Source organism: Dermacentor silvarum, chromosome 7 (assembly GCF_013339745.2).
Source record: "Dermacentor silvarum isolate Dsil-2018 chromosome 7, BIME_Dsil_1.4, whole genome shotgun sequence".
In the NCBI taxonomy this organism is placed as follows: Eukaryota; Metazoa; Arthropoda; class Arachnida; order Ixodida; family Ixodidae; genus Dermacentor; species Dermacentor silvarum.
In genome coordinates, this window is record NC_051160.1 from 126,613,636 (window position 1) to 126,621,837 (window position 8,202).

The 8,202-nt window shown below is 42.6% G+C and overlaps 1 long non-coding RNA gene across 1 annotated transcript; it reads left to right on the top strand.

Annotated features, from left to right (window-relative positions):
- The first annotated feature begins 2,032 nt into the window (after positions 1-2,032).
- Positions 2,033-6,785, top strand: LOC125946566 (uncharacterized). Its single transcript, XR_007467666.1, has 3 exons — positions 2,033-2,148; positions 2,808-2,916; positions 6,680-6,785. It is a non-coding gene; the product is annotated as an uncharacterized LOC125946566 (long non-coding RNA).
- The last annotated feature ends 1,417 nt before the right edge of the window (positions 6,786-8,202 follow it).

Genomic DNA, 8,202 nt, shown 5'->3' on the forward strand with positions numbered 1-8,202 from the left:
AGAGGAGTAATTAACGAAGAAAGTTGGGTTAGTTCGTGTTGATGCAGTTGGTGTGACTAGTGCGAACAACGGAAAAAAAGGTGGGACAGGACAGAGCACCCTGTCCTATCCCACCATTTTTCCGTTAGTCTTGTTCGCGTTAGTAATTATGTCACAGCCCCCACAAGACTATCAAATCAGCTAGTCAATTTTTATTGCCCATACTTTAAGAGGTTGTTAGTGCCTGTTTATGCCAAACTATAGCAGGCAGGCATAAACTGGCCATGCATTCCCACATCTAAAAAATGAAAAGAATCACAAACTCAGTGTAAATAAATTGGTGAATAAATAGCCAAAATAGCAGCCAAAATCTATCGCACTTTGACAGAAAAAAATAACGAAATTACATAACCATCAATCACTAATGCTGTCATACGATCAGCACATTTTGCTCAATTGCTGCTTGAAAAATTATTTGCACTAAGTCTTTCACAACTTGTGCAATGTATGCTGAGAGAGCTTGACGTAGTAAAAAAACCTCGTATATACCGCTCAACAGCAGCAAATACGAGTTTAGCGTGGCAACGGAGCATTATCTGTGTATATACTACACAAAACTGAATTTGAAATTAACGGAGAAATAACTAAGTAGTTCGTACAGTGATGGTTCAGAGCAAGGCAACGCTTTGCGATGCGTTAAAAGCTGACCTCGAAACGACCAAAATGTCAATGTCCCTACATTCAAGCAGGCTGGTTAAATGACGCACATGCAGCATATCCTGGCGTTCACGCACGCCGGAAACAAATTAAAAACACTTTTGCAAATCGCTGACACAATAACGACGCATATCAGACGCGCGCGCGCGCGCGCGCACGCACCACACACACACACACACACACACACACACACACACACACACAGCACACACACACACCCCCACGCACGCACGCACGCACGCACGCACGCACGCACGCCCGCACGCACGCACGCACGCACGCACGCACGCACGCACAACACACACCACACACACACACAACACACACACACACACACACACACCACACACACACACACACACAACACACACAACACACACACACACCACACCAACACACACACACACACAAAACACACACAAACACACACCACACACACACACAAGCAGTGTCCGAAAGCACTAGCGACAGACAGTGTGGACGTTCTCGCGCTTTGGCTAGATCGCAAATCGAGCCGGCGTGGCAGCAGCGCTCCGATGCACAGACGGCACTCTTCATGAATATACACATCCGCGAAACGGCACACCAAGCCAGAAACAAAGGCCGCGTCGACAACGCCACTGGACCACCAAATGCATCGTCGACAACGCCGCATTAAACACGAACACCTGTGAATTCACAAACATTCACAAACCAACACCGATATGCTGCGATTTAACGGCCATGACCGGTTGATACGGCTTGCTCCGCAGGTTGCTGTCCTCGATGTTGAAAAAAACGTTGTTGAAACACGCCGCATCACTCGCATAACATGTGAATACCAGCCGCCACCATCTATGCGATCACGATTACCGTCGAGCACCGTGCCGAGGAGCCAGAGACCAACGTTGCCTGAGACGACAAAACAGTAGACGACGATGTAAATAATATGGCCGCCATGACGTTTATCCGGCTCTTGCAAAGCTTCCGGTGCCTCTATCTTGACGAAATGACATCATTTTCCCGTGTTCGGCTGTCACAATGTTACCAGTCTAGAAACGTTGGGCTTTCGGTATGTGAGCGCTGCATGAATATTTTCCTTGCGGACGGTCGATGTGGTAGTTTAATCATACTTACGCTTTGCGGAGAGAAAATGTGCTCTTTTTTGTGCGCATCAGCGATCGCTAAACCCCTGGGCCTGTGCAACGCTGCTAGCTAGCTGTATCTTTCGTGCGGTGCGGCGTTGTTGGTCATCGTAGTTCGGTCCATTCGCGCTCTTTGTTCCTGGCTTATTAGCAGCCTCTGGTACTCTCGCCGATCTCGCAGCGTTTCACACTGCACGGAAGAATGTGTTGGAAATTGTACTATTACGTTCATTCGCAATTTAACAGTGTTTATGCCGGAAGGACAGTTCGTGCAGTCGATGCCGCCGGACCTGACATGAAGGAGCGTTTGCCGAGTATGTCTCGAAAGGTAAGTCCGGCGCTTGGCGCATTTTTATAGTTCGTGTAGTGTGCCTTGTTAGGCGGAGCACAATATTATTAGTACAGCGACAAAAAATATAAAAGTGATTTCCTAATGTTTGTTATTAATGCCAGTAGTACACATTTAGCAAAACGTTTTATAAAATTCACCCTCAAACAAGTATAGGATGTTGCCAAGAGCTTCATATATTCTTTCTTTGCTTTCTGTTATGAAATACACTAGCGCCGAGTATCGTTTAGTCTGAACGGGCAAAAAATTGATGCCGCGAATGTCACTGCTTCTGTAAGTAATTTCTCAGCAAGAAATGGTATATATATTTCTAGAAGTGCGTTTACGTGTTGTCTTCACAGCTAACATCTGCGCGAGACGGCACCGGATTGCTCTGTCTGACTCATGAGCACATTTTAGCTTGTATGCAAATTTTTCTGCTTATATATTGTCAAGACAACCTGTGTTTCTTGTGTTGAGTGTTCTATATGTCTTCGTGCATTTGAAAGGTTAAATAACTGCCCGTGATGTCAGAATGAGATATTTGCACAACCATGTAGCTGGCTGAGGTCTTTTCACAATTTAACGCGGTGTTGTTAAATCACAAGTTTGCAGTTTCAGCAGTGATTGCAATAAACTGAACATTTCTTGTTGTTTAGGGATGTCACGATTTCGTGAGACGGAGGCATCTCTGCACCACATGGGAGCCTGTGGCAAAATGCAGTCTGAGCAGCCCGACAAGGAATCTGATCTGCTTGCTTTGACAAGGTGTGTACAAAACAGTCACTGCCACTTATGAGTTCTAGGTTCTGTTGGTATAATTCGTACGTGCCATCGGTCCTGAATCATTTGGTGAGATTTACGAATTTGGACTCGTTCTACAATTTTACTATTGTTGCATTGAGTTATGAGAATGAAATTCTATTGGGGGAATATGTTGTAAGAATCTTGAAAAATGGGGTGGTATGAGATTGCAAAATTGCATGTAAAACAATAACTTGTGATGGCACTTGTGCTGCTTTATTAGCAATGCAAAATACCTAACGAGTATACCAGAGGGGCACTTCCTACCAAGCCCGATTGATATCAAAATTAGCTACTGCAATTGGCTTCCTCGCGCAGCTTGCACAAAAGAGCCAATCACAAGTGATAAATTCGATCCGGATTGGGCTTGATCGCAATGAAAAGTGCACTGTTTGACACCCATATTAGGCGAGCTTATTGAGATAAGTTCGTAAAGCCGGCTAAATCGGCAACAGCAAAAGCACTGAAAAAAGCACACTGGTCTAAAAACAATGTTGTCAGTTTCTGCTGTTCCAAGTTAATGGTTAATAATGTGTCTCTATTGAAGAATGTAGGCGCTGAGAGAAAACTTTAAGAAAATACATAGTGGCTTTCCAACACAGCATTGTGCGTAGGATTTTTGCAAAATATAAAGTTCACAGGCTGGCAGGTTTGGCATAACGTACAACACTTTTGCTTTAGATGCCATATTCATAACTTCCAGTTTCGACATAATATTCAAGTACTACTTGAACTGTATATTTTAAAATATCGCCTACCTTCAGTTTAATCAATATACCTAAGTAGCCTCCTCTGAGTCAAGTATAATTGGGGGCTTGAGTAGATATGCATGATATACTACTTACTTGCTGTATAGTGACGTATTTTTTAGGAACTGGTGTTTTGAGGCACACATATCCTTTTATGCCTTGTTATGAGTTGCCCGACGAAAGCAGAAGGGCATTGCAAGTTATTGAATATATTACTGCACTTAATTCCTTACATACATGCCTGCACAGATTCTGTGTTCCTAGATTTATTTCTCTAAGTAGTCAAAAATCATGTATTACACTTGTTTTTCGCTTTGTTTTTTTTGGGAGGGGGGGGCTGTTCATTGATTCCCATTCCTAAAGGGACGTTGAAAAGAAAAACCACGAAAGGTGGCTTGCAAGTGTTTGAATTTTCCATTTAACCTCTTATTATTTATTCTACTAACGCACTACCAGCATGAACACGTTCCTGCTCACTTTTATAAGCTAGCTGCCAAATGTTCTTTATTTGGCTCACAATGTTCTACCTACCACCTTATGCAGTACTCCAGCTGGAGCCTATGAGGTATGTTTATAAATGAATAAGTAAATTCCTGAAGCTTGCAACAAACCATGAAGCATAACATTTAAATGTAGTCAGTTCATAATACATCCCTAGAACAGCATAGCATCAAGCTTGAAGCTGATCTATGATGTCCCATAAATTGCAGGTTTGATAATGTGGTATCACAAACTGCTGGTTACGCATGTCAGTCAGCCTGGTGCAGTGGTCGCAGGTGAGAGTGTAACCGAAAGCTGGGTATGCTTTGCCCTTCCGCATTTGACATGGGAGAGAGCTTGAACTCTGCTATTGCTTCTCTTATAGTTGGGACCATCTCTCTCACCTTCTCCTTATTGTATTCTTTCTTTTTGTGTTAGTTTTGTGATGAGAGGTTATTTATTGCAAAAAAATGAAGGTTAAAGTGGCATTTCCTGCCAAATTTTGCGGCGAAACATCGTACGTTGGGGGACATCATGCATTCCAGAGTATTTTCGTATATTTTGGCTGTAGCGGTTCAGTACACTTGCTCCAAAATTGCTAAGTTCAGTTCTTGCCTCTTTTAGAATGCAATATAGTCAATTTTTGCCAAAAACAAATTAACTAGGCCTTAGCAGACAGCCAGCAGGTGTGGGAACTCTATTGTGGTTTCACCACCTGTAAATCGTTCTTGTGTATTTTCTAGCTTATCAAGCCTCTACTTTTGGATAACTGCAGTTTTTCTGGGTTTGCGGAAGAGTAATTCAATAATCCAGCTCAAATAATTATTTTTTCCTTAAGTGTCCCTTTAAAGTTTTGTCTGATTGATGCGGCATGAGACAACACTGCCCGAAAGTTATCTTGCATGTCAGCAGTTGTGTTGCCATGTAATCACCAGTATTGTCATTGAGGTGCTCAGAGATGTCACTGCACTTACTCCTCATTACCCAAGTCCCTAAGAAGCCATAAAGAGGATCTGTTTGAAATGTCCTGCAATAAGTTATATCATACTGCATTCACTGGGGCTCTGGTAAATGCTTGCAGTAGAAAAGCACTGTCTTCTCCAAAACATGCATAGTGTGTTGGGAATTTGTCAACGATTCTTTTTACCTCAACAGTCATGGAAATATTTATTTACCGTGTTGACTGGCAGATTTATATCAAGCCTGATCTCTGTAGCTGACTGTAGGCTTTTTTATTACACAAAAATTAAGCTGGTTTTCAATAATACCACCTTTTCACAGTACTGAAGCACCAGTTTGCGAAAATAATAGACTAAGTTTAACTCTATTTTTTGTAAAAGAAGGCTGTTGTCTTGCACAGCAACTTCAGTGAGTCTTTTAAGCATGGAAGGCTTAGGATGTTGGCTGAAAATTAAGTTGCTTAAAGACGTCTTGCATCAGAGAGCATGTTTGCTTTTATCTATTGTAGCATTATCTGTTCTATTATGTTCCTTTCCATGCTATTCACAGTGCACACTTTCTAAGGGGATAAGGGACAGGCAGATGGTGGCATTCACAGCTCACACATTCCAAGGCACTAAGGGACACACAGAGTGTGAAAGAGGACAGTTCTTTTTCACTGTCTGCCTGTCGCTTATTCTTTTGGCATGTGTGTGCCAGGAACACCATCAAAATGAACTGCTACCAACTTGCCCAAGCTTCAGCTCTTGCGCTTGGTGTTTTTGTCTACAAAATGCCCATATGGCAGTAGTAGTGTTGCTGATATTTGCGTGTATGAAAAGGGGATGCTTACTTGATTGCAGAACAATTTGATTGGTTCTACACATGGTACTGAACTGACCAATTTTATTTTAAAGGTGGGATTAGGTAGGAAGCTATTGTGGTACTGTTTAAAGTGCCCTTGTGCAGATGCTTAAAGCTTGCCTTCTGTTGACAAAAATTGGGCTCAAGCCTTAGGAGGATAGTTGTCAAAGTGTAATGAAAGCCTCCTGGTAGACATGCCAAGTTATGCTGCTGGGGACACTTATTGGTTAGCCCTATTGGGTAATGCTGCTAGGCTTATGGGTGCTTTAACATTGCAGTGCCTGCAGAATGCATGTCGTGCTATGGTATCATAATTGGCCCACCAAGTGACCACGTTTGCTTACACTATGTGGCTGTCTGGCCTACTTTACTTAACCTATACACAAGGACCTACCTACACACAACCTTAACCTACACACCTACACCTTAACCTTAACCTACACACAAGGCCTACTTTACTTACCTATACACAAGGAGGAGGAGGTAGGCAAAAAAAGGGATCTTCAATTATTTTTCTTGCATAGATGGCTCATGCATATTTTTCTTATAGTGCAGGATTTGTTACTCAAAGTGAAGCTTGCTATATGGAGAAAGTCTGCATTTTTCATATGTATACCGAACAAGGATTGATTTGTTCACGGTGTCACTTTTTATATTATACTCACGTGACACTAAGCCCACGTGTATTAATGCAGGTATGGCTGGGCCTGCAGAGAAAGTGTAAGCAGACTCTGCTGTGTTGCTGATCAGTGCTGATCTCCACACCTGAGTTGGTCCCACAACATCCAGGCACCAGCGTGCTTTGCTTCATCATTCACAAGGCAATATGATATGGAGACCTTGCACGTGTATATCAGTTTTGAGCTTGAGTTTTGAGAATTATGTTAAGATAGAAGACACAAGGGTTGGCCTTGGTGATAGATACACGTGTGTGTTTTTTAAAGTGCTCTTTTTGAAATATTCTTCGTGGACCTATTTTCAGCAAATGTTTACACTCCTTAATTGCAAAGTGCCATGGAGCTGGTTTATGCCTTAAACCAGCACTCTTTCACCAAGAAAAAGTCTTATTTAGCACAAAATTCATAGGAAAGGCAAGGAGATGACAGGACAGAACACTACTAACACCATCCAATTTTACTGCTTGCACAGCAATATAAAGCAAGAGTTGAAAGGACAAGGTTTGGGTTTGCGTTCGTTGGTTCTATGGGTTTTGGAGCCCCACACAGCTTCTTTGCTAGGCAGACAAGCTTGTGGAATGTGCTTCTGCAATTTGTACAGCACACTGACCGTGCAGGTGCGGGCGATATCTTCGGAAGGTAGTGCACTGACGGCACTATTCACGGCGCAGATGACTCTCATGGAGTCAGGCAAGGCACCAGTGTTGATGTTTGTTCCTTGCCCAAAACAGCATGTTTAGGTTCAGTGTAGTTGTAAGAAGACAAGTTAAACATTACTTTCATGGTTTGAGTGGCCGCATTTTTCTTAGAGCACTAAATTACTTTTCTTGCAACTGCCTGCCCTGGTGTTTCCTTAGCGTCGGCATGAAGTTGGCATGGAGTTATGCATCCGGGAACTCGTGAACAATGACCCTGTAGTTGACACTTTGCGAAGAATACATCGGATTCCAAGCCCTTCATTTTCTGTTGGCATACTTTTACTTGTACTGTTAGCAATTTCTTCTCGGCTTGCTGAATTATCTTGAGGCTCCACACTGACATTACTGATGTCTTCAATTGAAGACTTTTCAGGATAAGACTCCTGGCTTTGCAAGTGTGGTTTTAAAAAAGGTGGCACTTACAGGTGGCTATTCAAGACCTGAGTGAAATTAACCGGCAAGTCTTGGTTACATCTTGTGTGTAGTCCTGTTGGAGTTAAACGTTTTACGAAAAATTGTATCGTCACTAACACCATGATAAGCACTTGGTCATTCACCACACTTTCATAGTCGTTACCTGGCTAAATGAATTTTCGTCGAACCCTTGATAATACCTTCTACAGAGATTATGTACAAAACATTGTTACGAAGACTTACTGGTTCGTCTCACTCGCGTCCAGAATAGAAATCTGTAAGTTCCACCTTTCCTGCAAAGAACCTTATCCTGAAAAGTCTGCACTTGAAAGCATCGGTAGTGTCAGTGTGGGGCCTCGAGATAATTCGGCCAGCTGGGAAGAAATTACTGGCAGCAAGAGTTCAAGAGTGCTGACACAAAATCAAGAG